At 45.0% G+C, this 20044-nt stretch overlaps 7 non-coding genes across 7 annotated transcripts; 2 read left to right on the forward strand and 5 right to left on the reverse strand.

Annotated features, from left to right (window-relative positions):
• Positions 1-905: 905 nt before the first annotated feature.
• trnar-ucu (transfer RNA arginine (anticodon UCU)) lies at positions 906-994 on the reverse strand. The gene is given in 2 exon segments: positions 906-941; positions 958-994. It is a non-coding gene; the product is annotated as a tRNA-Arg (tRNA).
• A 978-nt stretch (positions 995-1972) lies between these two features.
• Positions 1973-2054, reverse strand: trnas-gcu (transfer RNA serine (anticodon GCU)). The gene has a single exon. It is a non-coding gene; the product is annotated as a tRNA-Ser (tRNA).
• A 345-nt stretch (positions 2055-2399) lies between these two features.
• trnaw-cca (transfer RNA tryptophan (anticodon CCA)) lies at positions 2400-2471 on the forward strand. Its single transcript has one exon. It is a non-coding gene; the product is annotated as a tRNA-Trp (tRNA).
• Positions 2472-3072: 601 nt separating this feature from the next.
• Positions 3073-3156, forward strand: trnas-uga (transfer RNA serine (anticodon UGA)). Its single transcript has one exon. It is a non-coding gene; the product is annotated as a tRNA-Ser (tRNA).
• Positions 3157-15985: 12829 nt separating this feature from the next.
• trnas-uga (transfer RNA serine (anticodon UGA)) lies at positions 15986-16067 on the reverse strand. Its single transcript has one exon. It is a non-coding gene; the product is annotated as a tRNA-Ser (tRNA).
• Positions 16068-16374: 307 nt separating this feature from the next.
• trnar-ucu (transfer RNA arginine (anticodon UCU)) lies at positions 16375-16446 on the reverse strand. Its single transcript has one exon. It is a non-coding gene; the product is annotated as a tRNA-Arg (tRNA).
• Positions 16447-18589: 2143 nt separating this feature from the next.
• Positions 18590-18661, reverse strand: trnag-ucc (transfer RNA glycine (anticodon UCC)). The gene has a single exon. It is a non-coding gene; the product is annotated as a tRNA-Gly (tRNA).
• Between the last annotated feature and the right edge of the window lie 1383 nt (positions 18662-20044).

A 20044-nucleotide genomic window follows, 5' to 3' on the forward strand; every position in this document is an offset into this window, starting at 1 on the left:
CCGGGTATTTTCACCATTTGCAGAAAAAAACAAAATCTGCAATAAATCTAATGCTGTAAATGCATAAATACAGCTTTCCATTTTTTTCCTCAGGGAATTTCTAACACAGTCGAATGGCCTTAGAGTCACACAATCCCAACAGTGCTGAAGGAAACCATTCTGACCATCGAGTTTGTACCGACTCTCCAACAGAGAATCGCACACTGGACCTATCCCCGCGGTGCCACACATCCACCCCGGTAATCTCCCTGTACAAACACCTTGGGGAACCAAGGGACAATCCAGCATGGCCAATCCACCCAACTTGCTCATCTTTGGACTGTGGGAGTAAACCAGATCACTTGGTTTCCTGCGTTAATTTGCCTGGATCAATATAGATTGAAAAGAACTGCAGAAGGTTAGCACCATCCAGGACAAAGCATCCCACTTCATTCGCTTCCCACACATAAAAAATCACTCCCTCCACACAATGACAGCAGTGTGCACCATCTACACGATGCAGCAACTCAGCAAGGCTCCTTTTCCAGCACCTTCCAAACCCATGACTACGACAGCCTGGAAGGACAAGCGCAGCAGACACATCAGAGTAACACCCCTACATTGCAGGGCACTGATATTTATTTATTGATTTATAAATTGATGTTGTTGTGTGTGTGTTCTTAAACCTTTTTTTGTCTTCCAAAAGGAGTGAAATCTCGAATTGAAAATGATGTTACTATTTCTAACCCAAACAGTCAATGTTGTATTAAACCGGGGTTTGTGATTTATTCTCGAGTCAGTGGTTTCCCTGGGAGCCGGGTTAACAGAAACAGCATGGAGAGATGGCAGAACAGGAAATGTCGGTGCCGAAGGTGAATCACATCAATGAGGCAGCAAACTGTTTACTACGAATCTGATCCAAAATCCGACTCTGGTGGGATTCGAACCCACAACCTTTGAATGGCTAATTTAATTATTTAGAAGTCTAACGCGCTTTCCGTTGCGCCACAAAGCCACGTGCTGGGAGTTTACTTTCCTTGTCCATATATGGATTTTTGACAATGTAGAAACTATTCGTAAGTTGAACAATCTCATAGTTTAAACATCAAGAACTGTTAAGAATATGGTGTAACAGACATAACTAGGGCGTAGAGAAAGATCAACTTAATGCGTGATAAACCATTCAAGGTAAGTCTGTGAATTCAGATGTTCAGGATCCAGTCACAGAGGGAGGTGCCGAGGCCCAAGCCACAGAGTTTGGAGAGGAGTTTTGTGGGAATAATAGTGTTGAAGGCTGAGCTGTAGTCAATAAATAGGAGTCTGACTTAGGTGTCCTTGTATTCTAGGTGTTCCAGGATTCAGTGCAGGGCCAGGGAAATGGTGTCTGCTGTGGACCTTTTGTGGCAGTTGGTACTGGCATGTTAGACAGCAAGTCATTGTCTTGTGAGATGGTCAAAGGTTGTGGGTCCGAATCTCATCTGAGTCCGCTTTTGGGATAAAATGTGAAGAAATTAGGAACTGGTGTATCAATCTTCTCAGAGAAATAAAACTGCCGCCTGGAACTTCAGAGAGGGCCCTCAGTGTAAAAGGACGACATTCGGCCCATCAAGCCTGCACCGGCAACAATCCCATCCAGGCTGTATCCCCGAGACCCCACATGTTTACCAGGTAATCCCCCTGACACTAAGGGGCTATTTAGCATGGCCAATCCCGCTAATAATTTTCATGGCTGACCTGCCGATTCTGGAAAGATAAAATCTTGCCACTGGCGTCTGCTTTGGAGATTCCGACACCACATTTTTGCCGGGTGGTGAATTCCTGTCCAAAGCTGGTAACCTGACTTGATTCGAGTTTCTCCGAGGATGAGAATTCTGGGAATTGTTTTGGAACATTCACCCCTCAAGCCTGTGTGTCTCAAACTTCATCTCGGTTCTGCGAACCTTAAAACACTTAAACAAGCCATCAGTCGGGGGGTTCAGAGTCAATACATCAGCGACGAGGATGGGATTCGAACCCACGCGTGCAGAGCACAATGGATTAGCAGTCCATCGCCTTAACCACTCGGCCACCTCGTCACGGAACAATTTGGCACCAAACTTTGACAAAGGGTCATCTGGACTCGAAATGTCAGCTCTTTTCTCTCCTTGCGGATGCTGCCAGACCCGCTGAGATTTTCCAGCGTTTTCTCTTTTGACTTCTCACCAAACCAGCTCTTGTGTTTTAACACCCGTAACAAACAACATGTTTCTGCCGCAGGATAATGTTGTGTTGCTGTTTACTCCTTAATCTCGGTTCGCTGTTACTCTTCCATTCCATGTCTAACCACAGAAAGTAAAGAGGGAGACAGTTCCATTCCCTGGGCCCTGTCTGGTTTTGAATTGGCCGAACATAACCCGGATGTAAAACGTAGGCAGCAATGTGAGCTTGTGGCGCAACGGTAGCGCGTCTGACTCCAGATCAGAAGGTTGCGTGTTCAAATCACGTCAGGCTCATGAAACTTTTCTGGGTCGGATTTTGTATCGGGGTAAAGTTAATTGTCCCCGAAATGACAGATTTCAAAACGATGGTAGAAATGATATTTTAGGGATGCTTCCGGTTCGCATGCTCAGGTTATTATTGCACAGTTTTATATCTGAAACAATGTGTCAGAATTGTTAGGTTTTCATTTCTTGCAAAGTTAAAGCAAGGTCCACAATCTCAGATGTTTCTGTGGGTCATCAAAGGAGAGAGAGCTGACTGGTGGTGATTTAACAGGATAATTCACACCTCAGGAGAGGAGCAAGGATAAAAACAATCTCAGACGTTACAGGAATTAATCCCGAGCTTCTGGCTGAATAAACTGCCCAGCCAATTGAGCTAAACACTTATTTGATAAAAGGGGAACTCTCCGAAAGTTCATGCTGCCAAATAAACCTGCTGGGCTTTAACCTGTTTTAGTGAGATTACTTACTGTGAACCTGGGGATAAATGTGCTGTGTTCCCCGTTAATGAAAATCAAGATGAAGAAACAAATTTACTGTCGAGAAAACTCAGAGTTGCCTTTGGGCAGCAGCCGAATGTTACTATTTGATGTTAGCGAGACCTCTCTAAATAGCGTCGATGGCCGAGTGGTTAAGGCGTTGGAACTTGAAATCCAATGGGGTTTCCCCCGCGCAGGTTCGAGCCCTGCTCGCAGCGAGTCTGATGTGCCCTGTTTAGAAGTTGCAATTTGTTTACTGGGGGAACCGCTAAACAAAAATAGTAACTGTTAGTTTTGGGGTAGCGCAGTGGTTATTACTGCTGCTTCACAGCTCCAGGGACCTGGGCTTGATTCCCAGCTTGGGTCACTGTTTGTGTGGAGTATGCACATTCTCCTCGTGTCTGCGTGAGTTTCCTCCCACAGTCCAAAGATGTGCGGGTTCGGTTGATTGGCCTTGCTAAAAATTGTCCTGAGATGAGTAGGTTAGAGGGATTAGTGGGTAAAATATGGAGGGATATCGGGGTAGGGCCTGGGTGGGATTGTGGTCGGTGCAGACTCGATGGACCGAATGGCCTCTTTCTGTACAATAGGATTTCTATGAGAACATGGTAACAGATGATGGTTTTCATCCATCGACCTCTGGGTTATGTGTCCAGCTTCTGCTGCGCCACTCTGCCCCGAACGTTACCACTTCCTGCCTATCCCTGTTGCGCGGGAGAGAAGAAACTATTCATTGTATTTTTATTTCAAGCCAAACCCAAGTGTTGGGAAGCGCACCCTGGCTGGACAGTAACACTTAACATCAGCTCGAATGTAACAGGCAGAGAAAAACACACAGAAAAGTAGTAAGAGATGATCAGGACACACACAGAGCGATAGAAGGGTAGCACCATCCAGGACAAAGCATCCCACTTCATTCACGTCCCACGCATAAAAATTCACTCCCTCCACTCCCGACACACAATGACAGCAGTGTGCACCATCTACACGATGCAGCAACTCAGCAAGGCTCCTTTTCCAGCACCTTCCAAACCCATGACTACGACAGCCTGGAAGGACAAGCGCAGCAGACACATCAGAATAACACCCCTACATTGCAGGGCACTGATATTTATTTATTGATTTATAAATTGCTGCTGCATTTTCTTTAACCTTTTTTATCTTCCAAAAGAAGTGAAATATCGAATTGAGAAAGATGTTACTATTTCTAACACAAACAGTGAATGTTCTATCAAACTTTAAGAAAGCCCCCGCGGTTTGCGATTTATTCTCGAGTCAGTGGTTTCCCTGGGAGCCGGGTTAACAGAAACAGCATGGAGAGATGGCAGAGCAGGAAATGTCGGTGCCGAAGCTGAATCACATCAATGAAGCAACAAACTGTTCGCTCCGAATCTGATCAAAAATCCGACTCTGGTGGGACTCGAACCCACAACCTTTGAATGGCTAATTTGTCGTTATTTAAAAGTCCAACGCCCTTTCCACAGAGCCACAGGCAGACAGACTACTTTACTTACCCATATATGGATTTTTGACAATGTAGAAACTATTGGTAAGTTCAACAAACTCATAGTTTAAACGTCAAAAACTGTTAAGAAGAACTTCATTGGTTGTAACTCGTGTTGGAACATCCTATTTCTGTTGAGTGAGCTGTGGAAATACACATCTTTATACAGGAAATGTGTCCATCACAGAATGATCCTCCCTCTCTCTCTTCCTCATTCTCCTGTGTAGCTTGCAGTCAAATCTCAAAGGCTTGATAAGCCGGGAGACACATTCTACTCCATCTGTCACAGGGCTGATCAGAATCTGTTCCCAGTGAAACATTTGCACAGAACACAACACAAAGCTGGAAGCTGCAAACCTGAAACACAAACAGAAAATGCTGGAAATGCTCAGCAGGTGAGGCAACATTTTTGAATAATGGAGATTTCTGTAAAACCAGCACCTGAAGCACAGCACAGCTGCACAGCTTAAAGTTTCCTTTCATTCACAACGGATGCTCCATTCTACGATGTTGAATAATTCAAATTGATAATCTGCATTGTTATTCTAGTCGCCACCGATTCAGTGAATTGAACCGATATTGAACCGATTCAGTGCCTATTGTACACATCTTTGGAAACTGAAGGAACATTTAACATGGCCAATCCATCTAACCTTCACATCTTTGAACCATGGAAACAAACCAGAGCAACTCGAGGAAACTCTGGGGGAGAATGTGCAAAATCTCCACAGTCAGCAAAGGCCAGGACCAAACCCGGGTCTCTGGGGTGATGAGGCGGGAGACTGGGATTAGATAGCGTGCAGCTTCAATAATGCAGTGCAAACCTGATGGGCCGAATGGACTGGTACTGCATTGTAACGATTCTGTGGCTTGGGAACCGAAAGCATGAACCCATCGAATGGAGCAGCAGGCTTGAGGGGCCATGTAGTTCACTTCTGATCCGATTTATTGTGCTGCTGGGTCCAGGAAGCTGCTAATTGATTTCTGGTCTTTCAATCAGAGTTTACTCCAAATACCCTTAATGCATCAACCCTGTGCTCAGTGACAAACACTGACTCGTGGTTAAGCAATGTCTCAATTTTAATCTTATCCATGTTTCCAAATCCCTCCATGTCCTCAGCTCTTCCTGCATTTCGTCATCTCCAGCCTAACAATTCTCTGAGATATCTGAGCTCCTCTGATTCTGCCTTCGTGAGCATCTCTGATTTGGTTCACTCCAGCAGCGATTATAGTTCTTTCAGCTCTCTGGGTCTCAGCTCTGGAATTCCCTCTCTAAACTCCCCTGATTCCAGCTTACTTTCCTCTCATTCAGTTTTGTCGCCTGTCCGCTTAATTTAATTCCTAATTCCTATCCCGCGGGTTTCTCATTTGCATTCTGTGGCTTTCGGCAGTCCTTTGTCCGCTTTAACTGCCATCAACGAATTATAATTGTACAATTATAATTATCTGTGCGGTTCCGCTTTAAGGATTCTTTCCGTCTCCAGCGCTTGGATTTCTCATTGGTTCCAGCTCCGGATCGAATTGAATGACGCAATGACGCTGGGCTGGGAGTGACGCTGCGCCAGTCGTTCAGTCGCGGCGCATTCCGAATGGTCAGTGCGTTCCGATTGGCTAAAGAAGATGTCAATCGCATTGAGGGCGTGTGTGGCAACGCGGTCTGCGATTGGTTACAATTGGCAGCATCATTATCAATGGTCTCGCCCTTCAGACTATGGAGCTCTCGGATTGGATCGAGTAGCTGTCAGTCAACCTGCGCCGAGCGGCCATTGGATAACGGTGATGCGGCGATTCCCGATTGGTTTCCCAGCTGCCGGTCACAGGCCGTGGGCGGGGATTTCCCCTGGGCCAATCAGACACCGCGCGGAGCGGCAGCGAATGTCCCGCCAGTGGCTTCAGTCCCCGGGCCCGGATCCTGAGCCCGCGGCGGGGCTCCGGATGGGGGAAGGGTTTTGGGAGCGGGAATCCCGTCCCGCCCGGCTGGAAATGGGGCGGCCCGGTGGCACAGTGGTTCTCACCGCTGCCTCACAGCGCCAGGGAGCCGGGTTCGATTCCCGGTTTGGGTCACTGACTGTGGGGAGTTTGCACGGTCTCCCCGTGGGTTTCCTCCGGGATCCTCCCACAGCCAAAAGATGTGCGGGTTGGGTGGATTGGCCGGGCTAAATTGCCCCTTGTCGTTTCCAGGGGCACCAGCCAGGGTAAATGCATGGGATTATGGAGATAGGACTTGGGTGGGATTGTGGTTGGTGCAGACTCGATGGGCCGAATGATCGCCTTCTGCCCTGTGGATTCTATAAATCCGCAGCTTAGTCTTTCCAATGGTAGCTTCCTGTGTAAACATGTATTGCTGCAGTTCCCCAGTCTTCCTGCTGCAAACCTGGTGGAATCAGCACAGAAACTGGGATCTTCCTGTGCTTTGGGTGGGGCTCAGTGTCACACCGGGTTTTACAGCACCTCACTTTGCAGAGGCTGTGGTTAGATGTTGTGATCTTCCTGTCTTTTGGGGGTGGGCCTTGGTTACTCTAAGTGGATCTCCCTTATTGTTTGGTTCTAATTACAGCCTCTCTCTCTCTCACAGTCAGTCTGGGTGTTCCTGACTGAGCAGAATGGCCTGATCTCACCACACACATTGAGATGGAGGAGCTGCTGCTCGAGATGAAGATGATTGAGAATTCCAGCCTTCTCTACACTCATTTACTGAGGCCCAGCCCTTTATTCATCATCAGTTCTCCCCGGATGTCAGGTACATGAACATCTTCATCTGCTGTGCACACTGACCTGACAGTGGGAAGGTATTGGAGCAGGATGGTGCAGTCAACCATGTCAAAGCTGTGGACATTCAGCTGGGTAAGACTGCACTCACCTGGTTCCATTCTTATCTTTCTGATCATATACAGAATATCACCTGCAATGGTTTCTCTTCCCGCTCCTGATCTGTTACCACCCAAATCGCCCTGGGATCAATCTTTGGCTCCCTCCTATTTTTCATCTACACCTTACCCCTCAGTGACATTATCTGAAAGCACAGTGTTAGTTTTCACATGTATGCTGATAACACCCAGCTCAACCCCACCTCTCGCAACCAATCCCCTGTTATTAAATTATTAAACTCCTTCTCCAACTTCTAACACTGGTTCAGCAGAGAATTCCCCCAATTAAATATTCAGAAGACCAATGTTCCCACCACAAATTCTGTTCCCAGTCACTGACTCCATCTCTCCCACTGGTTACTGTCCAAGGTTGAAACAAACCCTCATTCTTGGCACCTCATCAGACTCGGAAATGAGTTTCTGACCACATATCTGTTCCTTCACCAAGATCACTGATTTCCAGCTGTGTAACATCACACGTTGTTTGTAATACCTCAACTCACCCGTACCTGAAACCCTCATCCACACTTTTGTTATCTCTAGACTTGACAATTCAAACACACTCCTGCCCAGCAGATTTCCTTCCCTAAAGGGCAATAGTAAACCAGATAGGGTTTTATCACAAGCAACAAATAGATTTTTCATTGCAGATTCATATTGAATTCACATTTCATCATCTGCCCTGTTGGGTTTTGAACCCAGGTTCCTAGAGCATTACCAGAGTCTCTGGGTTACGAGCCCGGGACACCACTGCCTCCCCTAATCAATGACATCACACATTTTGGCCTCAGCTTCTTTCTGCATTCGCGATTTCCACAGATTCACCCCTCTCTGGTGAAGAAATTTCTCCTCACCTCAGTCCTAAACATTCATCCCTTATCCTTACACAAAGGATATCAGTAACATTCTTCCTGAATCTACCCTTTCCAGTCCTGTTAGAATTTTATAACTTCCTATGAGCCCCCTCTCAATCTTCTAAACTCCAGTGAACATAATCCTAACTGACTTCATCTTTCCTCATACGACACACTGGCCATCCCAGGAATTAACCTGGTGAACCTTCACTGCACTCCCCCTGCAGCAAGGACATCCTTCCTCAGATAAGGACATCAATACTACACACAATACTCCAGGTGTGGCCTCATCATTGCCCTATACAACAGCAGTAAAACATCCCTATTGCTAGACAGAAATCCTCTCTCTCCCAAGGCCAACATACCATTTGCCATCTTTTTGTCTGCTGTATCTCTGCACTTACTTTCAGGGACTGAACAAAGAACAGTACAGCCCAGGAACAGACCCTCTTCCCACCCAGTCTGTGCCGACACGATGCCTCTTGTAATGACTTCAATCAGGCCATTGAGGTTGGCCGATTGGAGCAGGAACTCCCTGATTAAGGATCCAATTGATGGGCCAATCAGAGAACCTTTGCCTTGTACTTAATCGGGAGTGCCCGTTCCTCTGACACCCCCGGAGATAAACTGTTAGCGCTCTGTGTACTGCTGTTAGAGGTGTAAATAAAGGGGATTTGGTGAAGGAACTTCTCCCTCTGCAGACTTATTACACCTCTCTAATCTAATATTTTCTTGCCTCGATGTGGTCCATATCCCTGGGTTCCTGCTGATTCATGGATCTATCCAGATGCCTCTTGAACGTTGTTACAGAATCTGCTTCCACTATTTCCTCCGGCAGTACGTTCCAGGCATTCCCCACTCTCTGTCTGAAAAACTTACCCCTTACATCTCTTTTAAACTTTCCCTCTCTCACTCTCACCTTTGTCCTGAGTGTTTGATCCTTTGACCCTCGGGAAAAGACTCGGACAATCCACTCTATCCAAGCCTGTCATAATCTTGTAAACCTCTCTCAGGTCCCCCCTGCTCCTCCGATGCTCCAAAGAAAACAATCTAAGTTTGTTCAATCTTTCTTTCTAGTCCATATCCTCCAAACCAGGCAACATCCTGGAAAATCTCTTCTGCACCCTTTCCAATGCATCAACATCCTTCTGGAAGTGTGGCACCCAGAATTATACACAACACTCCAAATGCAGCCTAACCAAAGTCTTATACAGCTTCAACATGATTTTACTGACTGATGCACAAGAACATCTAGATCTTGCTGAGTATCCAGCTCTCTTAATTCACACCCATTCAAATAATAATCTGCCTTCCTATTTTTGCTACTGAAGTGGATAATGAAGTGATCACTGCATATTTATTCACATTACACTGCATCTGCCATGCAAATCCCACACACTCAGCCTGTCCAAATCAGACTGAAGGATCTCTGCATCCCCCTCACAGCTCACCCTCCCACCCAATATTGTATCATCTCCATATTTGGAGATTAAACATTTAGTTCCCGTGTCCAAACCATTAATATATAATATGAACAGTTGGGGTCCCAGCACAGATCCCTGTGGTACCCCACTAATCACTGCCTTCCAATTGGAAAAAGACCCATTTATGTCATCTCTTTCTTTCCTGTCTGCTAACCAGCTTTCTATCCATCTCAAGATGCTACACACAATCCCATGTACTTTAACTTTACACAGTAGAAGGGCAGCACACTGGTTATCACTGCTGTGTCACAGCACCAGGGACCTGGGTTCGATTCCCGGCTTGGGTCACTGTCTGTGTGGAGTCTGCACATTCCCCCCGTGTCTGCGTGGGTTTTCTCTCCGATTTCCTCCCACAATCTGAAAAGATGTGCTGCTTCAGTGCACTGGCCGTACTAAATTCTCCCTCAGTCTACCCGGACACGCGGCAGAGTGTGGCTACTGGGGGATTTTCACAATAACTGCATTGCAGTGTTAATGTAAACCTACTTGTGACACAAATAATCAAACTTTAATCTTTAAAACATTGTGTGAGATCTTGTCAAAAGCCTTCTGAAAGTCTAAAACAAACATATCCACAGGTTCCCCCTGGTCAACTCTAGTAGTTATATCCTCAAACAATTCCAGTAATTTTCTTGAGCAGGATTTCCCTTTTGTAAATCCATGCTGACTTTATCTGATTATAACACTGCTTTCCAAATACTTGATAACGGGCTCCAGCAACTGCCCTACGACTGACATTCGGCTCACTGCTCATTGGTTCCCTCTTTCCTCTCTACCTCTGTTTTTAGACACTGGGTTTAGATTAGTTACCTCTCTCTCCTGAAGGTGCTGACTCTGGCTGGGTTCAGCTCCACACTCACTGGTTCCTCTCTCTCTCTCCTGAAGGTGCTGACTCTGGCTGGGTTCAGTTCCACACTCACTGGTTCCTCTCTCTCTCTCTCCTGAAGGTGCTGACTCTGGCTGGGTTCAGTTCCACACTCACTGGTTCCTCTCTCTCTCTCCTGAAGGTGCTGACTCTGGCTGGGTTCAGTTCCACACTCACTGGTTCCTCTCTCTCTCTCCTGAAGGTGCTGACTCTGGCTGGATTCAGTTCAGACACTGGAAATCAGAAATGAAACAGAAAAGAAAGCTGAGCAGATTGTTTCTCTCTGCAAACAGATGCTGCACAGAGTTAGTGTTTCAGGTCTGTGACCTTTCATCAGAACCTGAAAACATAGAAACTCGGAAGAGGAGGAGGCCACTCAGCCCATCGTGCTTGTTCCATCATTCAGTGTGATCATGGCTGATCCTTTATCTCAATTCCATATTCTCAGTTTTTCCCAATACCCCTTATACCAATCTTACCCAATGTAACTATCTAAATGCTTTGAAAAGACAATATTGTAACCGCCTCTACTGCTACCTCAGACAGCTCGTTCCAAACACTCACCTCCTCTGGACCCTTTTGTGTTTCTCTCCTCTTACCTTAAACCTACACCTTCCACTTTCAGACTCCCTGAAATTGGGAAAAGATGTTGACTATCTATCTCATCTATGGGCCTCATTCGTTTATAGACCTCTATAAGATTACCCCTAAGCCTCCTACACTCCAGGGAAAAAAATCCCAGTCTATTCAGTTTCTCCTTATAGCTTAAACCATCAAGTCACAGTAGTATCCGAGTAAATCTTTTCTGCACTCTTTCTAGTTTAATAATATTCTGTCTATAATAGGGTGACCAGAACTGTACACAGTATTCCTAGTGGGGCCTTAACATGACTTCAACATGATGTCCCAACTCCGATGTGAGGATAAATGGGCCAATACATTCCATTGCTATTCCTCCAGTTGTTAATGAAGTGAAAAAGTTGGTGTTTAATGAAATCTGCTGGAATGTAACAACACTGCAAAATCCTCAATTCTTGTTGTTTCAGCTCAACCAGCCCCTAGAAGCTTGGAAGATGGAAGTTCCTGATTGGTCTGAGGTTGGAGATGAAGAGGAGCCAATTCCCAACAACTTGCTGACAGACATCAACAGTCATCAGCTTTCGAGCGAGGAAATCCTGGAACAGGGCATTCCGAGTAACCAAGACCCTGGAACATCCCCGCTGCTGGAGAACAGAGAAGGTGTGAGGCAAGGCAGGATGTTCAAATGGTGGAAGATGGGACTGAATCATTGGTGGAGTCTCCTACTCTGGTTCTGACTCCTTCTGACATTGATGGACGGTTTGAAGTGGAGGAAATTAGTCAGGATGGAAGTGGTGACGAGATTCACAGTCACTCCCTCAGCTTAGAGACCATTTTTAAGGCGATCTGTGCAGCGACTCCACTCTGGGGTGGATGTCAGATCAGCTCACCAGACAGCAGGAGGATTAAAGCACAGATGAGGCCATTCAGCCCCAACACTTCCTTAAACGCTCCGCTGTGCAGTTCAAAAACTGAAGGCTGGGATTCGAGCCACGTTACACAGGCGACTGGGAAAAGCACCATCGGATTAATCAGACCACTGGCCCACACTGGAAAGACTAAAAGCCCCGCAGAGGGACATCAACATGAATTTTCACTTTTAATGTTTCTTCTTTACTCTAAACAATATATTGTGTTTGTATAATTATCTTAAATGTTTCACATTGAAACAAATACTGGGAATATTTAGCATTGCTGGAGAAGTGTAACCGGGAACGATGTCCTGTTCATTCAGTTTGGGGAACACTTCCTGACAGAGGAAGATTGGGACATGACAGCTTCTCCCTATCAGCTCCTTCCAATTCCCTCCACAATCCTGAACACCTCGATCAAATCTCCTCTCAACCTTCTCTTCACCAAAGACCCAAATTCTCCAATCTACCGATGTAACTGAACTTCCCCATCCCTGGACCCGTGCCCAGAGATTTATTGCACCCTCTCTAATGCCTTCACACCCTTTCTAAACACTGCTGTCCAGATCAGAGTGCAATACTCCAACTGAGGCCAAACCAGGGTTTTATACAGGTTTCCCATAACTTGTTTGCTCTTGTAAGCTCTGTCCCTACGTATAAAGCTCACAATCCCAAATACCTTAGTAACCACACTCTCAACCTGCCACCTAAACAGCAATTATTAGTGTCACATTTATCCACAGGTCCCTTGTTCCCGCATGCCTTTACAATTGTACCATTTCTTTCATATTGTCTCTCCCTTTTCTTCCCACTGAAATCAATCATTTCACACTTCTCTACTTTAAATTGGTCTTGTTTGACCAATCCACAAGCTGTCTCAGAAACTGTGAGTTTCAGCACTCCCCCCTCACAGTTCACAATGCTGCCATGTATTGTGTAATTCCCACAGTTTGAGTGTGTGCTCTGTACAGCATTGCCGATGTCTCTAATATGGATCAGGAAGAGCAGGATTCCGAACACGAACCCTCCTGGAATCCCACTTTAACCGAGCTCCATTCCAAATAAAAACATTTCCCACTGCTGTGTTTCCTGTCACTCAGTCAGCTTCCTATCCATGTTCTGCTGTCCCTTTTATTCTCTCAGCTCCAAATGTTCCCACAAGTTTGCTGTGTGGCCCTTTATTTATAAAATGCTTTTTGACAGTTCATGTTCACATTAACCACATTAACCACATCAACCTTTTCTGTTACCTAAATCTCGAGCAAATTCATTCAACATAATTCACCTTTATGAATTACATGAGTGGTTTCCTTAATTAATGCACATTAGCACAAGCGAGAGTTAATTTTATCTGCAGTTATTGTTTGGAGAATATTCCACATTGCTGAAGTTAAATTTATTGGACTTTAATTGGCTTCTCCTCACAGCCTTTTCTGAAGAAGAGTGTCTACCATTTGCAATTCTCCGGTTCTCTGGCATCATGAGCTCGGATCGGGAAGTTTTGGCCAAAGCCTCTGCAATTTCCACCCATATTTCCCTCAGTATCCATGGATCCGTCTCCTCCAGTCACAAGAACACAGTAAGTAAGAGCAGACATTGACCACGTGGCTCATCGATAATGTTCCCCCATTCAAGGGTGACACAGTGGTTAGCACTGCTCCTTCAGTGTCAGGGACCCGGGTTCAATTGCAGCCTCAGGTCACTATCTGTGTGGAGTTTGCACATTCTCCCCTTGTCTGTGGAGATTAGATTTATTGGCCATGCTAAATTGACTCTGAGTGTCAGGGGATTTGCAGGGTAAATATGTGGGGTTATGGGAATAGGGTTTGGTGGGCCAAATGGCCTCTTTCTGCACTGTAGGGATTGTATGATTAATACAATTATGATTTATGTATCTTTATACAGTGCAAAGCACAGAGGCACAGCATTAACACAACAGAACAACAAAACACAGAACAGCAACAACATCAGACAATACAAAGATATAAATCACACTATATTTCTGACAAGTTTTCTAAAGGTCACTACATTTTCAGCATCAAAATCAGGTAAAACATTTGAAATATCAACAATTCTATGTGGGGGGAACAAATTGTCAAGATCATCACATGAACAAGATTTCTGTACTTTGTACTGACACCCACCCAAAGTACAATAGCTGTGAATAAAGCTTTTGAAGCTTAGGCAATAAGGCCATGTATCAATTTGATAATATTGAACTAAACCATAAATCAGCCTTCTCTACAGATTGCAATTCAAGAATCCTTAATCCCTCATAAGCTATTCCCCTCATGCCTTTCATTTTCCAGGTTTCATATCTTTGCACTCTCTCTATGAGCTGAATATCTCTTTGAACGTATGGGTTCCAACGTATTGGTGCAGTATTGAGATGTGGGCATACTCGCTTCTTATAGAGTTTCCAATCTTGGGTTGAACTCCAGTTTACTCCCCACTCCCTCGATTCCCTAAGAATCCAAAATTTGTCTTTTTCAGCCTTTACTGCAATAGAATCCCTCCAGTGCAGATGGAGGCCATTTGGCTCATTGAGTCTGAACCAACTCTCTAAGATGCCATCCCACCCAGAACCTGTCTCAGTAACCCCACATATTTATCCTGCTAGTCCCCTTAACTGATACATTTTGGAAACAAAAGGCACCATGCAATACTCGGACAAGATACCACAAGGTAGGTTGTTGCATAAAGATTAAATCTCATGGGACCCAGGGTGAGGCATCTTAATGGATGCAAAATTGGCTTCTTGACAGAAGCCAGGGGATGGGTGTAGAGGATTGTTTTTGAAACTGGAATCCTGTTACCAGCCTCAGGGATCAGTGCTGGTCCGCTGTTATTTGTCACTTGTATTAATGATTTGGATGAGAATATAAGAGTCATGGTTAGTGAGTTTGCAGATGACACCAAGATTCGTGGCATAGTGGACAGTGAAGAAAGTTATCGCCAATTGCAATGGGATCTTGATCAATTGGGCCAGTGGGCTGACGAATGACAGATGGACTTTTATTTAGATAAATGTGAGGTGATGCATTTTGGTAGATTGAACCAGGGCAGGACTTACTCAGTTAATGGTAGGGCGTTGGGGAGAGTTACAGAACAAAGAGATCTGGGGGTACAGGTTCATAGCTCCTTGAAAGTGGAGTCCCAGGTCGACAGAGTGGTGAAGAAGGCATTCGGCATGCTTGGTTTCATCGGTGAAAACATTGAATACAGGAGTTGGGACGTCTTGTTGAAGTCATGAAAAACATTGGTAAGGCCACACTTGGAATACTGTGTACAATTCTGTTCACTCTATTACAGAAAGGCTATTATTAAAGTAGAAAGCGAGCAGAAAAGATTTACCAGGATACCAGCAGGACTTGATGGTTTGAGTTATAGGGAGAGGCTGGATAGACTTTTTTTTCTCTGGAGGTAGGGGGCTGAGATTTGGTCTTATAGAGATCTATAAAATAATGAGGAGCGCAGATCAGCTAGATAGTCAATATATTTTCCCAAAGGTAGGGGAGTCTAAAGGTAGAGGGCACAGGTTTAAGGTGAGAGGGGAGAGATAGAAAAATGTTCAGAAGGGCATTTTCTTTCACAGAGTGGTGAGTGCCTGGAACAAGCTGCCAGATGTGGTAGTAGAGGCGGGTACAATTTTGTCTTTTAAAATGTATTTCGACAGTTACATGGGTAAGATGGGTTTAGAGGGATATGGGCCAAATGTGGGCAATTGGGATTAGCTTAGTGGTTTAAAAAAAACAGGGCGGCATGGGCAAGTTTCCATATGGTCAACCTTTCTGACTCAGAGCCCATTCGGCCTAACCTGTCCATGCTAGCCCCCGGACACACATGTGTTTCCAAGCACACCTTCCTGCACCCATGCAGCTGAAAGATTGATCGTGTTCGAAATCGAAATACTTCCTACCGAAAGATGAGGTTTTTTTTTTGACTGCCTGAAATATCGGAAGTAAACACTTCCTGATCATAACCACTGCGGGAAGGGCTCGAACCTGCGTGGGGAAACCCCATTGGATTTCAAGTCCAACACCTTAACCGCTCGGCCATCACAGCTGCACTTTCGTAGCCTGAGTAATGTTGATATTAACTTCATCAGGCACCGGGATTGTGCAGAGCACAGTGTGTGAGCTGAAATGTGTTTCTCTACTTTTACTTTGTATCTGGCGGAGAACTCATTTATCAGGTCAGAGACTTGTTTTCCTGATTCAATATTTCTTCATTAGAAACGAATTACGTCCGAACAATAAATAATAACACCTCGATTTCATTTCTTAATTGTCAAATGTTGCGTTCCTTCTGTTTTTGTCCAGTTGGTTTAAAGCACGAGAGGCCGCGGATAAGAATCTACATAAATTATCTATGCGATGGCCGGGAATCGAACCCGGGTCAACTGCTTAGAAGGCAGCTATGCTCACCACTATAGCACCATCGCGCACACCCCTCAAACAGTAGCTATTTCAATCAGTTATAATTATGGAAGCAGATTAGTTGCTGATTTCATCACACACCAGATATATCCACAGCACAGTTTGTAAACTGAACCTGTTTTGTCTGTTTTTTTCTGGACAGTTTAAACCACCTGTTTTATTATTGTTTCTGACTGGGAAATCATTGTTTAGTTTTGAGGACTGTTCTTTCATTTAAACAACTGAAAGTAAATTGAAGCTGGATTTTCCATTAGAAACACGGTGATGATGAGAATCTTTGGTGAATTTTATTTTAGGAGTCGCATTTAATTAGCTATCGCATGTCACTTCTTACAATCTGTGATAACCAGGAGTTCTAACGCCCAATAATGACCAGCTTGCAGCAATGTGTTTGAATGAACACGATGCCACATCATCTAAGCAGCATTTTGAAATTCTCATTTATTGTATTCTGATGAAATGTATTTGTTATGTTGCGTCTGTCATTCCATAAGAATCTTACTCTGACCTGAGACCTTGTTTTGTCCTGGTGCACCTGATGCCTGTTTGTTTCCATTCTGCGCACCCTCTGATTTTCCTCATGGAACCACAGAAAGGACCAGAGAAGGGAACAGCACAGAAGGAAGCCATTCGGCCTGTCTTGTCTGTGCCAGCCCGAGGACACCCAGGTGTCATTTCCAAGCTGACCTTCCTGCACCCGGCTCGGGGCCATGCAGCTGAGAAAGGAATATGGTGATCCAAATACTTCATAGCAAAAAATTAGCACTTTTCTTTGGCTCTGTGGCTGCCTAAAGCAACCGTAACAAACACTTCATCATCAGGATTCAAACCTGCACAGATATGATGGAAATTGGATTTCAAGTCTAACGCCTTAACCACTTGCCATTGAACATAAGAACATAAGAAATAGGAGCAGGAGTAGGCCATCTCGCCCCTCGAGCCTGCCCCGCCATTCAATAAGATCATGGCTGATCTGTCGTGGCTCAGTTCCACATTCCCGCCCTCTCCCCATAACCCTTAATCCCCTTGCCTATCAAAAGCCCATCAACCCGCGTCTTAAAAATATTGAGCGAGGCAGCCTCCACCACTTCAACGGGCAGAGAATTCCAGAGATTCACCACCCTTTGAGTGAAGAAGTTCCTCCTCAACTCCGTTCTAAACCGCACCCTCCCCCCCCCCCCCCTTTATCCTGAGGCTGTGCCCTCTAGTCCTACTGTCCTTTCTGAGCGGGAAGAGCCTCTCCACCTCTATCCTATCCATCCCATTCAACATCTTATACGTCTCAGTTGTACATTTACCTGAGTAACATAACCATCTCAGTAACATTCATATTAACTTCATCGGGCACCGGGATTGTGCAGAGCGCAGTGTGTGAGCTGAAATTTGTTCCTCCACATTTATTTTGTATCTTTATCTCTGATTGTCTCTGATAACTCATTTATCAGGTCAGAGACTTGTTTTCCTATTTCAATAGTTTTTCATCAGAAACGAATTACGTCCGAATAAAAAAAGCTCGAATTTGTTAGTGGCAAATTCGCCCTGTTTTACGAACTTGATTGAAACGTGGATACATTTTCTCAATCGGATAGCCAGGAATCGAACCTGGTTCAACTGCTTGGACGGCAGAAAGTTCTGCTCACCACTATTGCTCAAACAGTCATTATAATTAGTTATGATAACAGAATTATCTCCGTTGCCGATTTTTCAGGCCTGTTGCTACGTAAAGCAGCGGAAGTAAACACTTCATAACCACAACCGCTGCGAGCAGGGCTCGAACCAGCGCGGGGAAACCCCCATGGGATTATCAAGTCCAACGCCTTAACCACTCAGCCACCGCAGCTACGCACTTACGGCGGTAATGTGGCCACCTTAGGATGTTCATATTAACTTCATCAGGCACCGGGACAGTGCAGAGCACAGTGTGTGAGCTGAAATGTGTTCCTCTACTTTTACTTTGTATCTTTGTCTCTGAGGGAGAACTCATTAATCAGGTTTTCCTGTTTCAATATTTTTTCATTAAAAAAGAATTACTCCCGACCAATGAAAAAAGAGAAATCTCTATTTTATTTCATTCCTGGCAAATACTGTTTTTCTCCACTTGGGTTAAAACACAAGAGGCCGCGGATAAGAATCTAAATAAAACGTTAAAGCGATGGCTGGGAATCGAACCCGGGTCAACTGCTTGGAAGGCAGCTATGCTCACCACTATACCACCATCGCACCAGCTGTTAAAACGCGCCTTATTTTTACCAATTATAATTATGAAACTACCTTATTTGTTGATTTCATCAAGCTTGAGGTGTGTCCACAGCGCAGTTTGGAAACTGAACCTGTCTTATCTCGTTTTTCTGGACAGTTTAAACCACCTGTTTTACTATTGTTTCTGACTGGGAAATCATTGTTTAGTTTTGGGGCCTGTTCTTTCATTTAAACAACTGAAAGCAAATTGGAACTGGATTTTCCATTAGAAACACACTGTTGATGAGAATCTTTAGTGAATTTTATTTCAGGAATGTCCACCTACTGTTGGGACCTGCGATAACTAATTAAATAAATCACCACTCTGATGGTCAGGAACTGACCCTTGGTCAAATGCTCTCACAGTCACCACTCCATCACCATCGCTCACCTGGCTCTGTCACCCACTCTGTAAGAAAGTCCAGCTCTGACAGTGAATCTGGATCCCTCCAGGTCCAATCGGAGGATGGTCAGAAACTGTCACTGTCAGAAACTCCATTATCAGCGAGTGTGGGATGGTTATTTAACTGGCTGTCACTGGTTGGTGAGGTTGTGATTTACTGTTACCTGTCAGTGCCGGAGAAACAAATAAAACAGGAAATCTAGAGACTCCCAGAGCACATAATTTGTATTTTCACCCTAAACAAACACAGTGATGCCTGTAATCACTATAATAACTGAAAATAAAAATAGAATTGGTTCTTGCCGCGGAATCTGGTTAACAGATGTGGTTCTTCACCACATGGACTGCAGCGGTTCCAGAAGGCAGCTCACCCCCACCTTCCCAAGGGTAATTAGGGATGGGTAATAAATGCTGACCCAGACAGAGACACCCACATTCCATGAATGAATTGAAAGACAATCTGCGGGGAGCGGCCCTCAGAGTGTTTAACAGTTACTGAGGTGAAAAACTCTAACTAACCCCCTGGAATCCGGAGCAAAGGCCGGAAGGAGGAGAAATTCCGTCCTGGGACCTTCCATTGGGTGAAAGTTTTGTCCTGTGAATGTGTCGATGTGAATATTGTGGAAGAGAGAGTGTATGAAAGGAGCGGGCGGGTCAGACTAATCCAACTGTGTTTGTGTGTCTGTTCTGATCATGAGATCTCCGAGTCTCTCTTGTGGAAAATAAAACGATTTTTCAATCAAAGATTCCCCCTAATCCCCCTGCTGAGCCCCAGAGGGAGATTTCAAGGCAATTGTTTCGCTAAATGGAAGATTTGAGTGGAAAAGTAGAGAACATGTCAGCTATCGCGTGTGAGAGCGGGATCAGTGCAGCAGGAAAACGGGTTTCAGTGGAAAACGGAGTCCTCAGTTCGAGTGAAACCTTTTCAACAGCAAACATTGGAGTGTCAGAGACATGAAGGG

Source organism: Carcharhinus amblyrhynchos, unplaced genomic scaffold (genome assembly GCF_965287045.1).
Source record: "Carcharhinus amblyrhynchos unplaced genomic scaffold, sCarAmb.v2.hapA scaffold_42, whole genome shotgun sequence".
NCBI classification, from domain to species: domain Eukaryota; kingdom Metazoa; phylum Chordata; class Chondrichthyes; order Carcharhiniformes; family Carcharhinidae; genus Carcharhinus; species Carcharhinus amblyrhynchos.